We start from the raw sequence: 25,067 nt of genomic DNA, 5'->3' as shown, positions 1-25,067 counted from the left end.
CCTGGGGCTTTGTTCCCAGACAGATTTGGGGGCTGGGAGTGGGTGGTGCATGACGCTGGGAGAAAGATGAGTCTCTGTCAGGCGGCATCTTCTGTTTTGTGCCACTGAGCAGGAGTCCCAGAGTGAGTAAGGGGACCAGGTTACCTCTGCGTGGAGGAGCACGTGCCAGGGGGGGACAAGCGATGGGTGAGAGGATTGGGAGGCCCTGCTGAGCCCTCCTCTCCTGAGCCAACTTGAGTCAGGAGCCTCATGACAGAGCTGTGCTGAAATGGTGGTCGTGTCAGAGGCTGAATCTGGTCCTGAGGATTTTAAAGTCTGTGAGGGTCCCCAGAGGAGGGCATTTTAAAACACCCTTTGGAGGCTGGACGAAGTGCAAAACATCGAGGGACTCTGCAGGGGGAACAGATGGGAGAGGTGTGCCTGCCTCAGAGGGGCAGTAGCACTCCAAAGGCAGAGCTTGGCCAGTACCCTGTGGGCCCGGTCAGAATCTAAGCGCCATCCCAGGTTTCTCTCTTCCCTTTACCTAGTCCTGTAAGCCCCCCCCACTTCAATATCACCCCAGTCCTTTCACCCATCGGCCTGACTCCTGCACGACTGGATCCCACAGCAGATGGAGAGGCACATGCAGGGACGAGCCAATAAAAGTCTTAAAATATTTTGAAATTTGATCTTTTTCAAGGCACCTCAATAATCATCATAAGCAAAATCAGATCATGCACTTTATTAGGCATTTTATGGTTATCTTTGCCTAAATTCTAAATTGCACGTTAGGCTGATGAGGGCAATTGCCCCCTAATGGTCTAAATCCTGCCCTGGACCTAGCTGACTGAAACAGCCTCCTGACAGCCTTTCCTGCATGCTGTCTTTCCCAGCTCCACTTTATCCTCCAGGAAACCATCTGCAGGAGCTTTCTAAAATTTAGGTATTACTGCTCTGCTTAAACGAACTTCACTAAAATGAATATGGAACAGGGGCACCTGGGTGGCTCAGTTGATTAAGCATCCAACTCTTGGTTTCGGCTCAGGTCATGATCTCACGGCTTCGTGGGTTCGAGCCCCACATTGGGATCTGTGCTGGCAGTGCGGATCCTGCTTGGGATTCTCTGTTTCCCTTGCTCTCTGCCCCTCCCCTACTCGTGCTGACTCTGTCTTTCTCAAAAGAAATAAGTAAACTTTTAAACAAAATTTAAAATCAATATTGGGTGGAATTCAATCTCCACTGCATGGTCTAGAAAGCTCTTCGAGATCTGGCTTTTGGTTTTATTTCTAGTCTTATTTCTCATGTCCCCTGCTCCCACTTGCCCCACTCCATATGCCCTGATAGGATTCAGGGCATGCTACCCCAAATACGGCACTTTGATATATTGAGTATTTTAAGCAGGAGAGTCCGTTTGACTTCCTTCTCCCCTGAAACATGCTATAAAATCTTCAGGTGAGGGGTGCCCTCCCTGTACCTGAAGAAAAGGAGCATCCTTATCTCTGAAGACAAGGGGCACCAGTTAGAATCCTAACAATTAGGCCTTGCTAAGCTTCCCCCAATTTATACACTTACCTCATACAGTGGTCCCTCCTTATCCTTGGGGGATGTGTCCCAAGACCCTGAGTGGATGTCTGAAACCACAGAGACTACTGAGCTCTGTGGATACTATGATATTTCTTATATGTGTATATCTATGATAAGGTTTAATTTATAAGTTAGGAACAGTAAGAGATTAACAGCAATAGCTCATAATAAAATAGAACAATTACAACAATATGCTGTCATAAAAGCCATGTGCATGTGGTCTGCCAAAATATCTTACTGGACTGTATTCACCTTTCTTGTGAAGATGTGAAATGATAAAACGCCTGTGTGGTGAGATGAGGTGAATGACATAGGCGTGGTGACCTAGCATTAGGCTACCCTTGACCTTCTGCAGATAAGACAGAAGGAGAATCTTCTACTTCGGGGCCCCACTTGACCTCAGGTAACTGAAATCGTGGAAAGCAAACCCAAGGATAAGGGGGGGACCACTGCACTTGACTTATCATAGTGTTCTTCCACGACTGTCCACTCCTCATCAAACCCAGCATAAAATACTCAGCTCTGTTTCTGTAGGTCTTCATTTCCTTGTAAAGGCTCCCATGTCGCATCAAACTTAGGTTGAACACATGTGTACATTCTTCTCCTGTTAATCTTTGTCAATTTACTTTTCAGACCCAGCCAAGGACTCTAGGAAGGTCCAGGAGCACTTTTCCTCCCCTACAGCGCTATATTTGAGAACATCAAAATACTTGAGGGCCCACAAGCACCCCATGCTGCTTCACGCCTCCAAGCCTTTGTACATGACATTCCTTCTACATGGACTGTTTTCTTTAACCTGTTCCCCGTCGAACCTTCCAAACTCTACCCCGCTGTGCAGTCTTCCTCGACTCCTTTAAGTCTGTGGTACTCTCAGAGTATTTCATGCGCCTGTCTGTGCACATCCGTCTCTTGTGTGAACATCTCTATCTGTCTAGACAATAAGGGTACTGAGGGCAGGGAGGATGTTCTATTCACCTCTCTCTCTAAATAGTGCCTGACACATCATAGGTACTCAATACTTGTTTATGGAATAGATGAATGAGTAAACAAATTAAAACAGAGTTATTTTGTTGGTAAGCACAACAATTATTTTAAATTCTTGTTTTACAAGAGATTAATTCCATTCTTTTTCTTATTTCAATAGTCTAATGGTTAAAATTCTACTTATTATTCAAACTTCTCTTCTCTTCTCTTCTCTTCTCTTCTCTTCTCTTCTCTTCTCGATATTTCAGGCAGAACACAGCTCTTCCTCTGGTATTTCCCACATGAACTCTGTGTTTTCCTTGAACATCTTCACATTCTGTCTAGTGTTTGTGCTACTTGTGTACATATTTGTCCTCCCTACTGGAATGTGGGGTTCTATGGGGCAAGTCCTCAATCTTATTAACTTCAGGATTCTGGACACCGAGTACCCAGGAGGAGTTCATAAATGCCACGTGAATTGATCTGAGTTGTGCAGATATTTTAAAGGGTAGTGTGGATCCCAGAAGATACAGAAATAGATATTTCTTTCATATACTTCTCTGGTGGAAAAACAACAGCAACAGCAACCACAACACTAAAACAACTGTTCTATGATAAAGAAAATATAAAGGCAAAAAAAAAAAAAAATTGAAAACAACCAAACAAAATCCCAAAACTCTTTGAAGTATCTTCTCTTGAAACAAGGGCACATTTGTTACATGTGCCCCCAGCCAGAATAACTCTGGCTGGAAAATTTCTGAAACATTGTGGGTTTGGTGAGATGCCCTGTTGTTTTTCTACAACATTCTAAGGTTCCCAGTGAAGCACACCTCAAATGTGGGTAGACATTCCTAAGAAGGCTATTTGAGTTGGAAGCATCAGAATGTTTACAGACCAGCATTTGCTCCAGCCCACAGACAATAAAAACAGCCCAATTATGGCTTCCTTTTGGAAGGTTAAAATGATCACAGTAAGAATAAAAAAGGCTCCATATTCCTTTGTTTTTATTTTTAGGGTGTGATATGTTAGCAGCCTCCAGCAGAATTTGCTTTATTTTAAAGCATGCGAAATAATCCCTGCTCTATTTTCAAGACCTTCTCTGCACTTCTCAATTCCTCCAGAGCAGTTCTGCAAAATACACATCCATGCACTTGCCTTTTGCCCTTCTCCCCACTCCTTTCCTTCTTTATGTTTATACTTCCCCAGGGGAGCCAAAGCCAACACTAATTAGCAGTGAATTAAATCTTACCTCTAGGACACCAGAGGGTCAGTGTTTACCCAGGGTTCCAAGGCATCCCTGCTCTCCTTCCCACAGGCTCAGACTCATAGTTAAATATCCAGCCCTGAAGGGAAGTTCTGAGATCAGAATCAATTATGCAATTTATTCTTGAAGTTTTACTTTTCCTATCATAAAATATCTTTTTCCTGCCGGGGTAGTTTTACCTACCTAGCTTGCTAGGACTGGAACACATTTGCTCCTTACCTCTTTCAGCCTTTAAGACCCTACTGAAATATGACCTTCTTCATGTTTTCTTTGCTCTACTTACCTAGAGAGTTAGTTGCTTCTTCCTCAGTCCCACTGAGTTCAATCTTGATATTCCCATATCTTATGTTCCATCTTGATATCCCACATCTTACATTCTATCAGTTCATATTTTAATTGTATTTTGTCTCTCTAGACTGATCTCTGCTGCTTATTTATCTCATATCTTCAATATTCCCCAGCATCTAACCCTAAGATATGAGAGGCACCAAATAAATATTTTTTAAAAGAAAAAGGATTAAGACATAATATGTGAAAGGCACTGTAACAGAAACTTATAAACTGCAAACTAATAGCACCTTTTGAAGGGCATTTGAAAGAAGCCACACTTTCAGTTGGTGTTAGCATAGTATTGTTAGCATTTTATTCATTCTAACAGTGGAAAAAATAAAGGTACTTCTTTTAAGCGTTTACACTATACCAGATACTGCACTCTATTATGGATTTAATCATTGTAACAAACTCTGTTCGATGATATTAAAATTCCCGTTGCTCTGATGAATAACTAACATTTTAGAGAGGTGAAAGAATTTGTCCAAACTCAACGAGCTGGCAAGTAGCAGGGAGAGCAAGGGACCCAAGCCTACCTGACTCCATTTGCTGCCTCTATTTGGTGTATATTACTGTGGAACTTAATGCTCTAGGGAACCAGCAACCACCACCAAGTCCAGACTTGGGCATGACATGAATCAGCCATAGTAGCGAGGGCAGGCAGGAGAATCAGAAAGGAGTATTCTTTGTTTTTGGATAAACCACTGGGCCCGATCAACATCAGTAACAGTTAATACACAAATTAATTTTTTCTTCATTCCCAACTTCGTAATGGGCTTATCACCACTGCAAAGCAGCCAAATTGACTTGATGAAACTCTAGATAACTCTGTGCTTTTGAATGACAACCTATAGTGAGAAAGTTCAAAATGGGTCATGATTATTATCATTATTGCTAAATGAGTCCTAATGCCTCAAAGGAGGTTATAAATAAATAAGAGCAATCCTTGCTATACATGTACACACCATAGAAAAAACAAGCTATACTTTAAGCTACAACCACAACTCAGGTCATTTTGGAATAGAATACCGATTGAAAGTTTGGCAGCCTCTACAAGAAAGTGAAATTATAAGCCAATTTCACTCCCTAACCATAGATATCAAAAATGTAAAATAAAATAGTAGTACTAAATCAAATCCAACAATATATTTATAAAGGCATCTCTCAATAAAATGTCTCCCAAGAATATAAGCCTTGCTTAACAACAGAAGATGTACAAATTTTATTAAGCACATAAATTAATTAAAGGAGAAAAGCAAAAGGGTATCTCAGCAGGTGCAGAAAAAACATTTGCTAAAACTGTACACTCATTATTAATAAAATATCAGCAAACTAGGTGCAGAGGGGAACTTGCTCAAGCAAGTTAAGCCTATCTACCAAAGACCTATAGCAAATATCTTTTTAAGTGGCTCAATATCAGAAGCAGTCTTGGGGTGCCTGGGTGGCTCAGTCGGTTGAGTGTCCAACCCTTGGTTTTGGCTCAGGTCATGATCTCACGGCTTTGTGGGCTCAAGCCCCACACCAGGCTCTGCGCTGGCGGCATGGAACCTGCTTGGGATTCTCTCTCTCTCTCCCTCTCTTTCTCTGCCCTTCCCCCACTTGTGCTATCTCTGTCTCTCTCAAAATAAATAAACTTAAAAAAAACAACAACGAGCTGTCTCTTCCTACAAAGTCAGGAAGAAAACAAGGATGCCTTCCAGTCCTGCTTCTATTCAATGTTTATTGGAACCTTTAGCCAATGAAAGAAGGCGATAACTAAATATTGAAAAGAAAGAAATAAAATTATTCTTATTTTCAGACACATATTTTAAACATGGAAAATCCCAGAGTCCCTACTCAGAAACTGTTAGAACTAATAAGTAGGTTTAACAGTGTTGCTAGACACAAGATTAGTGTAAATCCAGTAACATTCGTATTCACTGATAATACTCTGGTAACAATAAAGAAATAATATATATTCCATTGACAAGAGTAGCAATCAAATTCCTGAGAAACCTAAGCATAAATCCAATAAAGGAGCTGAGAGAGACATAGATTAGGAAAATTATGAAAGCTTATGGGAGAACATAAAAGAAGTTCTAATAAATGGGGGCGCCTGGGTGGCGCAGTCGGTTGAGCGTCCGACTTCAGCCAGGTCACGATCTCGCGGTCCGTGAGTTCGAGCCCCGCGTCAGGCTCTGGGCTGATGGCTCGGAGCCTGGAGCCTGTTTCAGATTCTGTGTCTCCCTCTCTCTCTGCCCCTCCCCCATTCATGCTCTGTCTCTCTCTGTCCCAAAAATAAATAAAAAACGTTGAAAAAAAAATTAAAATAAAAAAAAACTGCCACTTTGTTAAAAAAAAAAAAAAAAAAGAAGTTCTAATAAATGGAAAGACACCATGTTTAGTAAAGGAATGCTCAACATCATAAAGATGTAAACTCTCCCCCAAACGAACCTATAAGCTTAAGGGATTCCAGTCGAAATCTCCACTGTTCTCTGTTTTTGCGTGGTGGTATGCTTAAAACGGTATATTTGGTCTTTTGTTCCATGGCACCCACGTGCAAGCAGACCTGTTTGAGTTTCACAACACAGACTGGTACTGCAAACATCTAAACCTTCTAAAAGAGGTATGAGCAAAACTATTACATATGGGTGGTTCAGAATAGCCGCAGAAACCCAGAGTTTTGAGCAATTTTGGACAAGGCAATGAGTTGCACTGGGCATGGAACTGGGGGGAATCTTTTTCAGCATTTCCATGAATTAGCTAAAACAGGAAACGTTCAGCAGATGATTGGAAACCTGACAAGTTGAAAAGTTGAGATGGGGTGTCTGGGTGGCTCAGTCAGTTAAGTGTCCGACTTTGGCTCAGGTCATGGTCTCAGTTTGTGGGTTTGAGCCCCATGCTGGGCTCTGTGCTGACAGCTCAGAGCCTGGAGCCTGCTTCAGATTCTGTGTCTGCCTCTTTCTCAACCCTTCCCCCACTCGCACTCTGTCTCTCTGTCAGAATAAATAAACATTTTAAAAAACTAAAGAAAAAAAAAGTTGAGAAAATCAAAATCTACCTCAGGAAGATTTCATAAAAATAAATGAGTTTTTAGGAAGGGGGAAGATAAGGTAGGAAAGGAAGTGCCAATGAGGACTTATAAGGAGAAAAAAAACTCCAAAATAATTGCCAACCGCACTGAAGGTGGTCAGGGATGGGGAGCGTGGAATGACCTCGGAACAGCAGTCCTTAGAACCTTGAAGATATCAATCAGGCATCGCTGTTTCAACAAGCAACCTAGATATCAAAATCCAGGGTGCAGTTACTCCTAAAAGTGGCGGCAGGACATTGGAATACTAATCTCTTCAGCTATTTGATAAAATTATTTCCCATGAGAAAATCTAAACAAAAATTGGTTGGGTTGACTGAGCAGGCAAATTATCTAGATTCTAAATCTTTCATTTCAAAAATAAAAGTAATAAGGAACTAAGGTTGTAGAACATTGGTGATGTCATTTAGAAAGGAGATACAGCTTTCTCCCACTTTCCAAAAGTAGAGGGTTCGTATGAAACCTTTCATAAGCTGACATGGCAGAAAGTGAAGGAGTAATTACCATTCATTTTTATGGGATTTTTTTTTTTTTAGCATTCCCAGACCCCCAAAATACCCTTCTTGGGCTTTTCTAATCCTTTGGGACACGTTTTGCTAGCAGATGCTCAAAATAAATTGCGACAAAGCACAGATGCTCACAGACAATAGCTCAAAGCTCTGTGATGCTCGTGTGCCCAGTGTAGTTCCCGAGGAAGGAGCTCGGTGTGGCCTCTGCCACTGTTCCGGGTGTACTGCCCCCATAGAGGCTCACGGCAAAGCCGATGCTGAATGCATGTTCACTTTTCGCCTTTTTTCATAAAAGCCAAAATCTTCTGCAGATTTCTCTCAGTGAGTGAAAACAGGTACCGATGTAGGTTTTTTGGTAAAAGCGGGATGGTGTAATGTGAACTTAGAAAAGCGGGGGATACCTATCACAGCAGAATGGGGGTGGGAGGGCTGGGGTTGAACCACCAACAGCACACTGTGTCAAAACTATTAACCTGTGACGTGCTGCTAGAATTTCTCAGAACACAAACCCAGGGACAGGTGAGTTACGCCTCACGGCCACTCTGCTCCTTGGACCAGAGATGTTAGGTCATTGAACGTGTAAAGAATTCAGAACCCGGAATAAAACAAGTCTTTTCCTTCCGTGTCTTTCTTCCCTCCAGCCCATCAAGTACCGCTGACCTTCCATGCTGTTTAGGAAACGCCTTCCTTCTGCCAAAAATGAATGGCAAGTTGCTTGGCTGGATGGATATGCATGCGATTTGTGACCTCATGTCAGTTTTCCTCTGCAGCCTTACTTCTTAACACATCCTCAGACCAAAGTGACCTGAGGCCGCAAGCAGATTGGCTGTTTCCTGGTTTCCCTTGATGACCCAAACACACCTATGGACTCTTAGGAACACAAAGTAGAGGACCCCCCACGATTATTTCATCTCTCACTTTGTATATGAGAAACAGATCCAGAGAGGAAAGAGACTTACTAACTGGTGGCCAGGGACAAAACAAGAACCAAATTTCTTTAATTTGTTTGTTTCCACTGTGTCAGCCCAACAGAATATATGCATTTGTAAAACAAATTGTTAGGATTTTAAAACCGAGCTAAGGGGGAAAAAAATAAACAGTTAAGTAAATAGTTTTATTTTAAATCAACTCGAAAGAATATTTGGAAGATACAAATATTTTCTCCTGATTAAGGAGGGCTTTATTACTAAATAGCCCAAGGTCACAGTCTACTACATTCTCCACAAGAGAATAATCTAGAAGATAAAATAATGTTTCTTCTCATATGCAAAATTTCTCTGATAAATTTTGTGACGGCAGAAAAGTATACCTGCCTTAATATGTAAGTGGCTTTCTAGTCTGCGTCATCAGTCCTCAAAACACTCCTAGGCCAAATCAATATCGTAGTATTGTATCCCATATTACGAAGTGGCATCACAGGCATTTGCCACACACGTAATCTTGGCTTATTATTTATCGTATGGTTGCCTTCTATCTTATTAATAACTACCATTTAATAAGAGCCTACAGTAAATAGCAAGCGCTCAATAAGTGGAATGAACATAGCATTTGTCATTCAAACCAAGACACTTTTGAGAATAGAAGGGGTTGCTATTAATAATCACACTGGGACAACAGGTGCAAACCAGGGCTGTCGCTGGCAAACTGGGACATATGAGCACCCTATCAATAAGTGACGAGCCACTGCTGGCTGGCTCACTCAACATCTTTCCTAACTCTTTTCTCCCTTCCTTGACTTCTGCTATAGAAGCTGGAAGGCCCCCGTGCTCTTTCTCCCCAACAGCTAGGGCTGGCCCGGAGACACAGTTCTGGCAAATGGGACCTTAGTAAGGGATTTTCGATATCTTATGCTTCCCGATAAAATGGCATAGTTGTAAGTGGCCCAGCTCCTTTCCCTTTCTTCCTGTGTGGACCTTGTCTGGAGGTTTCGTGGCCAGCTAAGCACACTGAAATGATAACCATGAGAGCAAGACTTCGGAAGAATGGCAGAGCAGAAAGATAGCAATAAACTAGGTCTCTGATGGCAACTAAAACAAAGCTATCAATGGCTTCTCGTTATATATGAATTGTGTCTTCCCCAGAATTCACACGTTGATGCCCTAAGCCCCGGTGTGTTGGTATTTGGAGACAGGATTTAGGTTTAGATAAGGCCACAAGGGTAGGGCCCCCATGATGGGATTCGTGTCCTTAGGAGATCAGAGAGTTCCCTCTCTCTGCCATGTGAGGACACAGCAAGAACGTGGCCATCTGAAAGCCAGAGACAGTGCTCATCAGAACCCGAGCGTGCTGGCACCCTGGTATCGGACATCCCACCTCCAGAACTGTGAGAAAATCAGTTTCTGTTGTTTAAGGCTCCCATTTTATGGTATTTTGTTATGGCAGCCTGAGCAGACCAAGACACCTATCTAGATCTCTTTTTCTACGTGAAAATAAACCTCTTTTAGCCAAGCTAATAAGCCTCTTTTTATTCCTTGCAGCCAAAAGCATCCTTAACTTAGAATAGCTACTATTATTTGGTTCTAATTAGTTGATACAGATTTTCTTTAATCCTTACAACCGCCCTGAAAGTTGCCTGCAATTTACCCTCATTTTTACGATGAAGAAACTGAACGCAAGAAGGACTTGATAACTTGTCCAAAGTTGTACAGACAAGAAATATCAGTTGGATTTCCAGCTCAGGACTCTCTGACCTCAGAGCCTGTGCCTCACACACAACAGATGCTGCTGTGTTACCTGGTCTCACGAGCAGGAGCCGTGAGTGTCGCAGGCAATCCCCCGAAAAGATGTTGCTAGAAAGAAGGATGAAAGCGAGATGATTCTCCCTGACCTTCTTGCCACCCTAAGCAATGTGAGGTCACTACCTTCACACTCTATTATGGAAGATTCTGTCAACATCAATGAAATGTCCAGTTGAGCAAACATTATTTTTAAGTGCCTGCCTACTTTATGCCAACCGTCTGAGGTGCTCGCCAAGAGCCATGTGGATGAGAATAAGTCATCCGCTGGCGGAACAAAGTAGATACATAAACAGACCAGTTAAATATAATGGACAAAGCAGTTGGCTAGAGATGCGCACAGGAGAGTGGGTGCTCAGAGAACAGCTAGCGTGTCGTGAATGTGTAGGGAAAACTTCCTGAAGCAGATGAGGCCTGAAGGCAAGCAAGTACTAAGGTAAGGAAACGTAGGTGAGGAAAACAGGGAAACGCGGCATCTAAAAATGTATTGTTGGGGCGCCTGGGTGGCTCAGTTGGTTAACCAACGGACTTCGGCTCAGGTCATGATCTCGTGGTTTGTGGGTTCGAGCCTAACATCGGGCTGTGTGCAGACAGCTCAGAGCCTGGAGCCTGTTTCAGATTCTGTGTCTCCCTTGCTCTCTGCCCCTCCCCCGCTTGTGCTCTGTCTCTCTCAAAATTGAATAAACGTTAAAAAAAATTAAAATGTCTTGTTGAATTTGAGGCATTTATATAAAGGGTGAGCAAATCTGTACCTCTTCGCTTTCTACACCAGCTCACGAACTGGTGGTGTTGATTATGTCCGAGGAGTATTTGTCTAAACTAAAAGCTCAGAAAAGTTTAAAAGGCTTTATTATTTTTAAATATTTATTTATTTTGAGAGAGAGTCCGTGTGAGTGCATGAGCTGGGGGGTGAAGGGGGGAGAGAACCCCAAGCAGACTCCACACTGTAGCACAGAGCCTGATGCAGAGCTCAGTTTCACAAACCGTGAGATCATGACCTGAGCCGAAATCATGAGTCAGATGCTTAACCGACTGAGCCATCTAGGCACCCCAAGTTTAAAAGGCTTTAAAAGAAATCCTCATGATTCAATAAATATGATCAGAGTGTATTTTGTTAACCAAGAATGGAACTAATAGTCTGTATTTGAATCGTTGTCTCTGTGGGCAACGTTCACAAAATAATCTAGCATTTTGCACAAAATCTTGAACAGAAGAATTTTAAGTCACTGATCTGCAACTCACTGAATATTCTAGCAGTGTGACAAACAGGTTTAAGCCAAGAGCATCCTTACTTAGCATTGCTATATAGTAACCTTTGAAAGTGTCATGCCCTGTTTTCTATAGATATTAACCAATGCAATTGTTTTAGAGCTTTGGTAAATCTTTTTGACTTTCCTTGGCAGACAGCAGCCACCAGACCACACAGAATGGTTCTCACGTGGGTGTCATGTGCTACACAGAGTGATTCTTTTTTTTTTTTTTTTAATTTTTTTAATGTTTATTTATTTTTTAGAGAGAGAGCGAGAGAGACAGAGTGCAAGTGGAGGAGGGCAGAGAGAGAGAAAACACACACCCAGAATCTGAAGCAGGCTCCAGGCTCTGAGCTGTCAGCACAGAGCCCGACGCGGGGCTCGAACCCACGAACCGCGAGATCATGACCTGAGCTGAAGTCGACACTTAACTGACTGAGCCACCCAGGTGCCCCCAGAAAGGGTGATTCTTAAGGAAGCCTGAGTTTAAGCAAGACAGAAGTACTCCTCTAAATAAACTGTTAAATGTCTCCGGCCACAGCCAGCCACCTAGTCCACACTCTTCTGAATAACATCTTTGCTTCCTGGGATATAGTAACTCTCTGGCATGTGCAACATGACAGAACACAAAAACGCCAACACAAATTTGCCTCCATGCTACATGCAGTGCTCTGAGGAGACACGAATCCTCACTGGGGCTGCTCAAGGCTTAATTCCAAAACCGTGAAAGAGTTGCTAAGTGACTGTTTCTGGCCACACGTGTCCTGTGTGAGGAAAGCAGGCAGGCGACTGTCATGTACTGTGGAAGAGCCAAATTGGGTCAGATCTCTCAGGAGGAGATGGGGGAGATCAAAGCAGGCCAGACTTCTGAAAGTGTCTATACACAGAAGCTTTCTCACTGGCTTCCTAGCCTCAACTAATCACTGAGGCTGTGAGGGAAAACCAAAACATCAGGCCATTTCTCTTGGCCTTTGCTGTGCATGTGCCAAGATCCACACCTCCCAGCTTGGTGGCCCTGCTGAGTCATGCCTCGCTACTTCCATTCAGGTTCTTGTCCATGCCACCCCCCACTCCTCCATCATATTTTCACACGAGTATTCCCTCATTCTGCTGAATCCACACTTTTCAGGTGCCATCTCCAGAATGCTTTTATTGCGTAGGAAAAGATAAGACCTGTCTTAGTTGCAGGGGGACTTCTCAAATTCATGATGGGAGGAACTCCCTTTACACCTGCCCCAAGCCCAAAGGGTCCAGAAGAAAGGGCTGGCTTCACAGACAATTAGTACTTATTGAGGGCCTAATTTGTAAGGCTCTGTGTTAGGATCAATACAGAAAAGAAAACAAATATGTCATACAGAGAATACTGACTATCCAACAACAAGGAAAAAAGCTCAAAACATAAAGATAAATGGAAAGAGCAACAAATAAAATTGTATGTATGGTATCTCAATTTTTTTTCTTTGTTTTTAACTACCAAAAAAAAAAACCCTCTGAAATGTTAACCATGATAATCTCTCTAGCTGGGATTATACACAGGATTAGAGAGAGATTTATACATAATTATTTCTTTCATTTTAACATTTATTTCTGTATTTTTGACAATAATACTAGCGACAATGACATTTATTTTGTGCCGGGCACCATTCTAAGAGCTTTACATGAGCCAATTCATTTAAGTCTTACAACAATCCTAGAAGGTACCTGCTGTTATTATGCCCCCCCCCCCAAAAAAAAGAGAGGCACAAAGAGATCAAACTATGTGCCCAAGGTCACATTTATAGTAAGTAAGTAAGTCACAGAGCCAGGATTCAAACGCAGCAAAGCTATTTCCAGAATTAAGACTTAACCCCTTAGGACTACATCAAAATAAAGAGCGTCTGCACAGTGAAGGAAACAATCAACAAAACTAAAAGGTAACCCACTGAATGGGAAAAGATACTTGCATATGACACATTCAATAAGGGGTTAATATCCAAAATATATAAAGAACTTATACAACTCAAAAAAACACAAATAATCTGATTAAAAAATGGACAGAAGACATGAATAGGCATTTCTCCAAAGAAGACATCCAGATAGCCAACAAACACATGAAAAGATGCTCAGCATCACTCATCATCAGGGAAATGCAAATCAAAACTACAATGAGATATCACCTCACACCTGTCAGAATGGCTAAAGTAAAACACAAGAAACAACACGTGTGGGTGAGGATGTGGAGAAAAACGAACCCTCGTGTACTGTTGGTGGGAATGCAAACCAGTACAACCACTGTGGAAAACAGTATGAAGGTTCTTCAAGCAGTTAAAAATAGAACTACTCTACAGTCCACAAATCACCCTACTGGGTGTTTATGCCAAAAATACAAAAACATTAATTCAAAGGGATACATGCTCCTGTATGTTTGTAGCAGCATTATTTACAATAGCCGAATTATGGAAGTAGCTCAAATGTCCATCAATAGATGAATGGATAAAGAAATGGCATATGTATATACAATGGAATATTATTCAACCATAAAAAGAACGAAATCTTGTCATTTGCAATGACATGGATAGAGCTAGATAATATACTGCTAAGTGAAGTAAGTCAGAGAAAGACAAATACCATATGATTTCACTCATATGTAGAATTTAGGAAACAAATGAGCAAAGAAAAGAGAGAGAGAGAAACCAGGAAGCAGCCTTGGCATAGAGAACAAACTGATGGTTACCAGAGGGGAGGTGGGCAGGGGGATGGGTGAAATAGGTGATGGGGATTAGAGAGAGCACTTGTGGTGAGCACTAGGTAACACACAGAATTACTGAATCACTATACTGTACCCCTGAAACTAATATTACACTGTACGTTAACTATAAAATTTATTTTTAAAACTAAATAAGACTTAACCACTACTTCTTGCTACCTGTGGAATATATATTGTTTTATAATACATAGTTTATAACAAAGAAGTAGAATATTTCTTTATAATAAAGAAAAAAGGTTTAAAGAAAGGAACAGAGGAGAGCCTGGTTTGCTCAATGAGCTAAGCCTCTGACTCTTGATTTTGGTTCAGGTCATGATCTCATGGTTGGTGGGTTTGAGCCCCACATAAGGGCTCCGTGCTCACGGTGCACAGCCTGCTTGGGGTTCTCTCTCTCTCCTTCTCTCTCTGCCCCTCCCTCCCTCTACCTCTTTCTCTCTCTCAAGATAAATAGGTAAACTTTAAAAATGAAAAAAGAATATATGACAAAGTAACCGAGGAGAGAGAGGAGGCTGGGTAAAAGAATGAGTGTTTAAAAGGGAGTCAGGGCAGAACGACTTCAGGCAGGGCAGGTGGGGATCCCAACGAGCTGGCCTAGGAGGCGGCCGATGACCACACTCTGGGCCTTCACGTGCAACGACCTGTTCCGCTTCGACAACATTAACTTGGATCCACCTACAGAAATGTAACGGATTCCTTTTTACTTACAGCACCTCGCCCACTGGCCAGGGTATTTCATCATTGCAGAGACACCTGGTGGAGAGTTAACGGGTTAGATCGCGGGTAAAGCAGAAGGCTCCGAAGCTAGGGAAGAATGGCACGGGCATGTCACGGCTCTCTCTGTCCCCCCCCACCCCCCCCAGAATTTCGACGCCTTGGTTTGGCTGCTGAACTTATGGAGTTATTAGAGGAGACTTCAGAAAGAAAGGGTGGATTTTTTGTTGATCTCTTTGTAAGAGTATCTAACCAAGTTGCAGTCAACATGTACAAGCAGTCGGGCTACAGCATGTAAGGGACAGTCATAGAGTACTATTTGCCCAGCAACAGGGAACGTGATGAGGACGCTTATGATATGAGGAGAGCACCTTCCAGAAACACTGAGAAGAAATCCATCATACCATTACCTCATCCTGTGAGGCCTGAAGACGTTGAATAACCATGGGCAGTGGTTCTGAGGCTGATGTTCCAGATATGTTAGGGGCAATATTATTTTCACTGGATGATCCCGGAGCTCTATCAGGAGAAAAGTAATCATTTAGGTCTTACAGACTTCAAGAAAATACAGGTTACAAATTTGAGTCTCATTGTTTCCTGTTGGCAACATCGTGCCTACTAAAGCAGTTCAGTGTAATAAAATTCAATCAAAAAGGCAGCTAGGTCAGATGGAAACATTTCACTATTTGGGTTCAGAATATTCACTCTGTGTTAAGGGGAAAAACATGCTCCAGTCTCCTCCTACATTCTGTGCCTGAGAACCACTGCTACACACACACACACACACACACACACACACACACACACATATATATTTGTTTTATATTGTCTGTTAATTGAAGCTTTGAAAGCATATGTGAAATGTACAAATCTAAGATGTATAATAAAATGCATTGTTGACCCTAAAATAAATAAATAAATAAATAAATAAATAAATAAATAAAAGGGACTCCGGAAAAATGACCGCACACTTAATATCTCTGGATTTGTTGCCTCACATGCAAAACAAGAGGGTGAACAAGTCTACATTCTAGAGAAATATTTACCTTGCAGGTCACCAATGGTTGGCATGGAGGATGCCTCATTATTTTAGACTTGGCCATCACATCATTGATTAGTCCACAGCAAATGTACTGTTGTTGTGCTCTAATTTACTTGTAAAACCAACATATCCCATAAAGCAAATATACAAAGAATATAAAAACTATTTGTAGAGCTAAGGGTATGACCCTATACGAATGAGAGCACTGATCATTGTTAAAAGACAAAAAGTGGTAAGAAAACAGAAATGGAATGCAGGATGGTCTGGCAGCATGCATGATTCCAAAGAGCAGCAACCAAGTATTCAAAACTAAATATCTTGAGTTGATGCAGTAAAGAATAATCAATATGTGACAATGAAAAGTAACCGATAAAATGGAATGATTTTCCAAGTATGTCTATATCATTAATTCCCCAGAAGAGCAGGATACAAGTTCCTCAGGACCAGTAGGTAGATGAACATAATCTGTAGAAAGCAAGTTCATATTCAGTGAAACTTCACAAAACAATGAGAGAATCCTACAAGGTTTCAGACAGAAAAAAAATAGATACCATGACAAGAATCAAGAATCAGAATGGCATTGAACTTTCAGCAACATTGAAAGCTGAAAACAATTAACTGATACCTTCCAAAATTGGCAGGAATTGATTTCCAGTCAATCCTACACCCAAGCAAACCATCAATTAAGTGCAAGAGTAAAATAAGGACATTTTCAGACATGCAAGGTCTCAAAATTTTATTTCCCATAACTCTTTCTTAAGAAGCTACCAAAGTGGGTGCTTCAGAAAATGAAGCAGTAAACTAACAAAGAGGAAAACCAGAGAACAGAGAATGGGGACAAAAAGGAAGTGAAGGGGAATCTCAGAATGCTGGTGTATGTCAGGGCTAGGAAAGAACTGGTTCAGACTGGGGCTCCATTTTGAAGGGCTGGATGGGGGTTGGGGGGCCTAGAAGGATCTAAGGACTGTCTGATGCATTTCATTGTATAGAAAATACCAAGGAGAGGTGTTTTACAGAGCCATTAGAATATTTGATAAGAAAGAGCCAGAGGTTCTTAAAAATTAAGCAAGTAAAAAACAATTATTTTCTCCACAAAAACTTTTTAAAGAATGATGATAGGAGATGGCAACTATAGAATGAGACTAGTTTTGTAAACAGCTGGTCCTTTCAGCAACCAAAAGAAAATCAGCCAATGAATTGAGGTTTTTTTATTTATTTTTTTTTTCAACTTTTTTTTATTTATTTTTGGGACAGAGAGAGACAGAGCATGAACCGGGGAGGGGCAGAGAGAGAGGGAGAGACAGAATCGGAAACAGGCTCCAGGCTCCGAGCCATCAGCCCAGAGCCTGACGCGGGGCTCGAACTCACGGACCGCGAGATCGTGACCTGGCTGAAGTCGGACGCTTAACCGACTGCGCCACCCAGGCGCCCCTAGGTTTTTTTAGTCCTTAGAGAAATACCATAATGAGACTCAAAAAATGAAGGTGGATTTCACGTTATATTTTAATTTTTAAATTCTTCAAAATGAAACTACATATTTGGCTATAAACATTAACCTACTAAGACAAAGTATTTTTTTTTCTTCTTTTAAAACTGTAAGTCTAGGGGCTTCCAAATTTCCCAATCATGTGCCATCAATCTACAAAATTGATTTTATAGGATTCACTGCTAAGGAATTGTGGATGTACTGTATAAAGGATTATAGTTCTTTGAAGACACCAACATTTGCTACTGAAAGTATCTGAATGATGCTACTGCTTCCCCCAAATTAATCCATCTTAATTGAAAACCTCAGGCTAAATCAAGAGCATAGAGGGCTCTATGGCCTACATGTAGTTATTACTGGGAAATTTAGATTTCATACAAACCTGCCTCTATTTTAAATGCAGTGTAGTTACTAGAAAAAAACGCACACCTCAAACTAAATATCCAATCCACATTTTTTCCTAACACAGAAGAAGGCCTCTCTAAAGGTTTTTTCCAGGCTAACCACTTAACAGTGGTCAAGCCAAAAATAAACCCATGAGGCAAATTCAACAGCACACAAAACAGGAGTCCATGGAGAGCAGGACTTAGCTTTTCCTCCATTCACCTCTTTCTGGGACCCCCACCCACATTCCCCATCTCCTAATTAGAGAGCTGATTAGGACTCCAAATTATAAAACGCTAAATGGGGAGGGGGATGTGGTGCAAGGCCGGGATTCCTTTAACACCAAACACTCTTCTCCTTCATGCTTCCCCCCCTTATTGCGGCGAGCTGTGGGAAGAGAGCTGGGCCAGCAGGGCTGATTGGCTGGAGGGCAGTGTTTACACTCAGTTGTCTAAGAAGGAAGGTCTGTGTCACAAATTGCAAACTCTGGAAAGATAAAATTTGAAAACAACATGCTTGGGCTTTAGTATTTTAAGGAAAAGAAACAAGTATCTTATAAGCTCATTTATTATTACCATGGTGACATGAGGGGACGTGAGGAGATCTCACGAACAGTTCCTGGTTCCAGCCAGGCTGCGCATCAACGGCGCGGGGCAACTTCTTCGGTTACCATGGCAACCAAAATTAGAAGTGCTTTTTGCAACACTAACAGAAACCATCTTTTGAAGCTCTTCTGTGAATCACATTGAATACTGATGATGCAAGCTTGAGTGATACATATTTTTCAAACATTAAAACACACACACAACGTATTGCCATACACAAATACTCCTTTTAGATCCCGCGTTGAAATCTTGACTTAACTTGGAATAGATTTTTCGGTCTGGTTTTGTTTGTTTCCCTTTTGGATTCCGGCGGACTCGAGTGCAAACGCGATTTGTTTAATTTCCAAACTTGTCTGAATTGCTCGGGTAAGAGCTTAGAATGTGGTTCATTTGCTCCCATTTTGAAACGGGATGAGAAGTGGGGTGGGGGAGGGTGGGTCTAACAGAGAGCCCTCTTGTCTACTAAACTCTGGAGGACGAAAACGCGGGTGGGGGGGTGAAACGGGGGTAGGGGGTAGGGGCAGGAGAGGCAAGGAGGGAGGAAAGAAGAGGGAGGGAAGGAAGGGAAGGAAAAAAATGCGGAAGGCTGAATCTTTGCTGCCCCAAGAGCACCTTTATCTGTTACTTTGACCTCTCCATCTGCCCAGGTGTTGTGTCGGGAACACAAAAGCTGATCAGAAATGCCATTTTACAGACCCCGTTGCCATTCTTTCCTGGTCATCCTGGAGCTCCTAATACTCCCGAAGGGGCATCCGGGAAGAGACGAGGTTCCTCCTTACTCGTACAGTCTTTAAAAGAGCACGATTCTTTAGGGAGCGTCGTGGTGTGGGGTGTGGTGGGCCACAGCCGTTCGCTGTCAGCGCCCTCTCTGCCAGTCCGGGTCACGCAGGTCCCCACCTGGGCTCACGTCCTGGGGCTCGGGTCCCCGCGGAAGGTGCGCGCCGGGCCGGGCGCGAAGCCGCCCTCCCGGGCTCCCGTGCGGGCGCGCACTCCGACGCGGGGGCCCGCACGGTGCCGGGACGCGGGGACACACGCGCGCGCTGACCCAGGGGCGCCGCACACTGCACGGGCACCAGCTAGCCTGCGCCTCCGGCTACAACGCCCTCTGCTCGCGCTCGCCCCCGGGAGCGCCTGCCCTTCTCCCGCGCCCAGCTCGCGCCCTCGCCCCTCCGGGAGCCGTGCCCCCCTTTCCCCCTCGGCTTGCCGGGGACGGGCGCTGCTCGCAGCCACCCCCCCTCCCCCCGCCACCAGGTCAGCAGCCTGGGGGAGGAGGGGCGGGAGGGGTGGAGGTGCTGGCTGCGAGCCCCGCGGCCCTCGCTTACCTTCGTGGCGAGCCCGGCTCACGGACTCGGCGGCGCGGGGCCAGGAGCTGGGGGCGGTTGGAGCTGAAGCGAGCGCGGCGCGGGAGATGCGTGGGTGGCGGGCGCCGTGGCCGCGCGGGAAGCTCCCTGAGCTGTCAGGGACCGCGGACCTGACCGACAGCGGCCCCGGCAAACCCCGCCCGCTGGCCCCGGCCCGGGCTCTGCAGCGGGGACAGAGGCGCCCCGCAGCGTTTCCCCGGAGGACCAATAGGGAGCGGGGGGCTGGCCCGGGGGAGGGGGCCAGGGGCCGGTCAGGCTCCGGGACTCGGGCCCGGACCTCGTAGGCAGGTTTCTATGGCAGCCAGGAAGGAGGGGCTGGAGGGAGGGGGGGGTGCGCGGCGCGGGGACACCCATCGCAGACACTGGAGGAGGGGGAGGGGGGTTGGCCCTCTCACAGAGAGAGTCCCTCCTACGGGATGGATGAGAACCGGCGACACAGCCAAAAGAGGGTTGACACAGCTCTCGTCCGCTCACGCCTCGTACTGAGCCTCTCGAGCCTCTTGATCAAAGGTTTCCCGTGTCCTTGGTAGACCGGGACCCAGCAAGCTTACCAACAGAACGGGGTTTCCAGCAGACCCACCGTGACAGCTCCTTCGGGTGAGTCTGGCAGGGTTTAGGCTCTGCAGAAAGAAGTGCTAATGCCACCCTCTGCCCGGATCCCTCCCATACAATATATCCAGTTCCTATGGTGTCATTTAGACTGTGAATCCCTAATCTCTTGCCTACTCCCCAGCTATAACCCTCCGGCTAATGGTAGGTGCCAAATATTTTTACAGTTTACAAACAAGGAAGCCAAGTCACTGAATTGAGTGTTGAGCGGAGAATGCGATTCACAGACTAGCAAAACCCGTAGGATAACTAGAGGTTATCCACTGAAGTTCAAGTCCTTCATTTTACAGAGGAGGAAAGTGAGATCAGAGAGGTCAGTTAACAAGGATCACACAGCTTGGTTAATGGCAAAGCCAAGACCAGCACCCTAAGTCACAGCTCAGCAAGCACTCTTTCCACCTCCTCATGCTCCCAGATGCTGTCTTCCTGATTGCCAGGGCAATATTTACGAAAGCAAAAGTGTAGATGAATGAGTTTTAAATCTATTTATGGTAGAAATTAGAGAACCCAAAGATTCCTTGTTTTGCTATTTGCCAGGCCTTATTATAAATATTTTCAAAAGAGTAACTGATTAAATCCTCACGATAACCTTATTTTAGGTATTATTACCATCTCTTTGGACAGGTAAGGAAACAGCTCAGAAAGGTTATTTGACTGCTCAGCTGTCCAATGCTGGTGCTGGAATTCAAACCTAGGCAGTCTGACTCCAGAGTCAGTGCTTTTCTTCCTCACTCTGATGCCTCTTTGTGTGATTGAAGGGACCAGGAACAGGAAGAGGAAGAAATAAAACCTTGGACAGCTCCAGGGACTGGCCACTGAGATTGGCGAGAAACCAAAACAACCTGGAATGTTTGCTTCCTTGTTTGATGAGAGTGGTTATCTACTTTACAGGATAAAAGTTCTCTGTGAGAAAGGTTTGTCTTTAAAGGGAGGCCCTTTCCTTAAAAGATAAGAGGCATTTTTTTTCTTTTAAGAGCAGCCTTTAGTTGGATGGCTTAGTTGGTTAAGCATCCAACTCCTGATTTTGGCTCAGGTCATGATCTCCCCATTTGTGAGTTCCAGCCCGGCATTGGGCTCCGTGCTGAGTGTGGAGCCTGCTTGCGATTCTCACTCTTCCTCTCTCTCTGCCCCTCACCAACTCATATGCACTCACACTCTCGTTCTCTCTCAAAAATAAACTTATCAAAGAGCAGTCTCTAAGATAGCACATGCCATCAGTTTGTTTTCTTTCTTTCTTTTTTGAAAGATTTTATTTTTAAGTAATCTGTGGTCTGGAACCCAGAACTCGGAGATCAAAAGTCACATGCTCCACTGAATGAGCCAGCCAGGCGCCCCTTGTTTTCCTCCTAAAGCAGGGTAACAGTTTACATGTTTAAAAATGTCATATAAAATACTCCTTGAATCCTATAACATGACAATACACAGGATAGGAGTTCATAAGGAAACTGCCTGGAAGCCAAGAACTTCAAACTCACAACCGAACATGGACTCTCTCATAGACCCTTGCATCATGCCCCCATGGAGTATCATAAATACTAGATTCTAGTGGCTTGGAAGGTTACTGAAGACCTGAGGCTATCACAGAAAAGGAAAACTTCAGCATCAGAGATGACTTCTAAAGTCCATTGGCCAGATTCCATTCCAGAAGCCTCCTGCACCCCTATTTCTCCTGCAGCTATTCTGCTGGGGTCTACTCCCTTTCAAATCAGAACCATTCCTTCACGCTTTCCTTTCCCTTGAAAGTCCTGGGACCCCAGTCATATAGGACTGACTGTTCATTCAGTTCCCTCCACTTGAAAGAAGTGTTGTTTTCTCCTAGAAAGGGCCATTCAGTAGGTTGATTACAATGTAACAGCATATAGAAGTTAAAAATTGTTGTTTTGAAGAGTATGGGGAAATATTTTCAACATATTAAGTGAAAGCAAAAGTTACAAAGCAGAATGATACAAATTTGTGATATGTTTGAGTAGAAGGAAATACACTAGATATTGGTAATGTTTTTTGTGAACTGGTGGAATTACAGGTGGTTTAAATAACCTTAATATTTTCAGCATTTTTTTTCTACAATGGACGTATATGTCAGAAAAAAATATTTTAATGTCAGAAAAATATTACTTTCCAAAAGAAAAAACCTATAAAGTCCATTTAGTGTCGGTTTTCTAAACCCTGCTCCATTGTGTTGGCAGAAAGTAGTCCTGGAGAGCACTGGGTGTTGTATGGAAACCAATTTGACAGTAAATTTCATATATTAAAAAATAAAAAAAAATTAAAAAAAAAAAAAAAAAAAGAAAGTAGTCCTGGATGATTCTAACCCAGGAGGTACTTGTTCTATGCTTTGAGAGCCTCCTGGCAGTGGCTAAAAGTTTAGACCTTTGAGTCATAAAGTTACACCTTGACTCCCAGCTCTGCCACTTATTAGCTGTATGAACTCTTTAGTTGCAAGCATCTTCTAACCTCAGTTTTTTCATCTGTCCTCTGGGAATTGTGAGAATTAATGAGATAAAGTTACTGGCGAACAGTTTAACTAGGTTGTCTTAACCTGGAGTCCATGGGCTTGGAGTGGTTGGTGGGAGTATCCCCCACTGAAAGTGTTTAAAGTATGCTCCTTTCATCACAGTCTCTAAGTAGTTGGGGCCCCAAGCAGGTCAGCACTTCTTCTAATAAGTGCTTAATAAGTGGTAGCTACTTTTGCTATTTCAAGTTCTGAGGGATCGTTCCACATTTGGTACTATTCTAGGGCATATGGGGACATTCTACTCATTTTCTGGATATTGTTACCTAGTACACTGCATCCCTGCTGAATGTGAACCTGGGCTATTCCTGGGGTTGGACTATTCCTACTCTCCTTCCTCCTTTCCTCTGATAGGGATATTTGACAAATCTTGGGAGAGGAGATAAAACAAAACTTTTCTAAGACTGCATAGCGCTGTAGAACTGGGTCTGCAACTCAAAAGGCATATGTGGTTCCAGAAAAAAAAAAATGTCTTTATCCTGTTTAGGATCTGTGTGCTACCTAAATCTGATAATTCATGTCTTTCCAAAATTCCCAATCTCTTTGAATATGACTCCTCTCCCATGTTTTACCTTTCTTTTAGGATTTCGAGTTGGACATTATGTATGTCAGAGCTCATTCTATCTCATGTCCTTTTTCATGTTTTCCAGATTTTTACCTTCTGTTTAACTTCTTTTACACTCTGGTAATTTCTTCAGATCTGATATTTCACAAATTCTCTCTTGGTTGTAATTGATTAGCTGTTGAACCTGCACACTGATTTTATAAGCCTTGTCAGTGCAAATACAATAAGATCACAAGGTGGAAGCATGAGAATGCCAATTTCATCATTTCACAGCAGGGGGTCAATTGACAGTTTAAAAATGAATCACAATCAGTATTTATTGAAATCCTTTGTCCTTAACTTTATAAAAATCTTTTAAGAACTAATATTTCTTGGGGCGCCTGGGTGGCTCAGTCAGTTAAGCGGCCGACTTCAGCTCAGGTCATGATCTCACACTCCGTGAGTTCAAGCCCCATGTCAGGCTCTGTGCTGACAGCTCAGAGCCTGGAGACTGCTTTGCATTCTGTGTCTCCCTCTCTCTCTGCCCCTCCCCCGCTCATGCTCTGTCTCTCTCTGTCTCAAAAATAAATAAACATTAAAAAAAAATTTAAAAAAAAGGAACTAATATTTCTTGCAATAAAGATTTTTCTGAGCTTTACCATTTTATTCTGCTTATTTGTTAAATTAAGCAAAATTAAACTGAAAGAATTAAAACTAGCATGGTAATCCTGCTTTAAAAAGTCCTCTCTGCATCTCCCTCTCTCCTCTTCCTTTTCCTTCTTCTTTTTCTTCTTCTCCTTTTCCTTCTTTCTCTCTCTCTTGCTCTCACGTGTGTGTGTGTGTGTGTGTGTGTGTGTGTGTGTGTGTGTGTGTGTGTAGAGATAGATATTCATATATTCATGTAATGGTAACAACAGTTATTTCTGGTTAATGGGTCCTAGAGTAGATTTTTTTGCTTTCTTATTTCCTAAAATATGTGAATCTTTTACTTGTATAGGTGTAATTTAATATTAATAACAAAATGAAAAAAGAAAGAGGTCACAAATTTCAGTGGCTGAATGAGGGGCCACTGCCCCTGCCTCTGCCAGTCAGCTTAAATTCTATCGATATTCTTGGTACTTTATTTAATTCACTTGAGATCTTCCTGCCTCGTCATTTAGTCTAATGTTCAATATTGAACTTTCTTCCATAGGTAAAATACAACAAATAGAGAAGAAAAAGAAAGAAAAAAAAAAACTGTGATCTTGAGAAATTTTCATTAAAATGTAATTTTCACCATGAAATTTGAGTCGCTGAGATTCTCACGGTTGTAGCAATTTTACTCTACACTTTTCTTGACCGTGTAACCACATACAGCAATTAGTGTAATATGTTCTTATAATT

General features: G+C 42.9%; 1 protein-coding gene, 1 long non-coding RNA gene and 1 pseudogene across 5 annotated transcripts in view; 2 read left to right on the top strand and 1 right to left on the bottom strand.

Moving 5' to 3' along the window:
- NIM1K (NIM1 serine/threonine protein kinase) overlaps positions 1–20,310 on the bottom strand; it is a 64,129-nt gene extending 43,819 nt beyond the window's left edge. The window contains exons 1-2 of one of the 4 annotated variants that reach the window (XM_078445352.2): positions 19,981–20,310; positions 15,552–15,660 (exon numbers count right to left, since the gene is read on the bottom strand). The gene's annotated coding sequence lies outside the window, so the exon portion shown is untranslated. Of the gene's footprint in view, positions 1–3,775; positions 3,872–15,135; positions 15,181–15,551; positions 15,661–19,980 lie in introns of those variants that run through there. The other 3 variants (XM_078445345.2, XM_060634558.3, XM_060634559.3) reach the window with 3 other exon arrangements.
- On the top strand, positions 14,960–15,560 carry LOC144616097 (N-alpha-acetyltransferase 20 pseudogene; annotated as a pseudogene).
- Positions 20,311–20,379: 69 nt separating the features above from the next.
- On the top strand, positions 20,380–24,960 carry LOC132680785 (uncharacterized). The gene is made up of 3 exons (XR_009610703.3): positions 20,380–20,616; positions 21,387–21,542; positions 24,877–24,960. It is a non-coding gene; the product is annotated as an uncharacterized LOC132680785 (long non-coding RNA).
- Positions 24,961–25,067: the final 107 nt, after the last annotated feature.

This window comes from Panthera onca, chromosome A1 (assembly GCF_046562875.1).
Source record: "Panthera onca isolate mPanOnc1 chromosome A1, mPanOnc1 haplotype 2, whole genome shotgun sequence".
Classification (NCBI taxonomy): domain Eukaryota; kingdom Metazoa; phylum Chordata; class Mammalia; order Carnivora; family Felidae; genus Panthera; species Panthera onca.
Note: the sequence above shows the minus strand (reverse complement) of the source record. Positions and strands in the feature narration are given on the sequence as shown.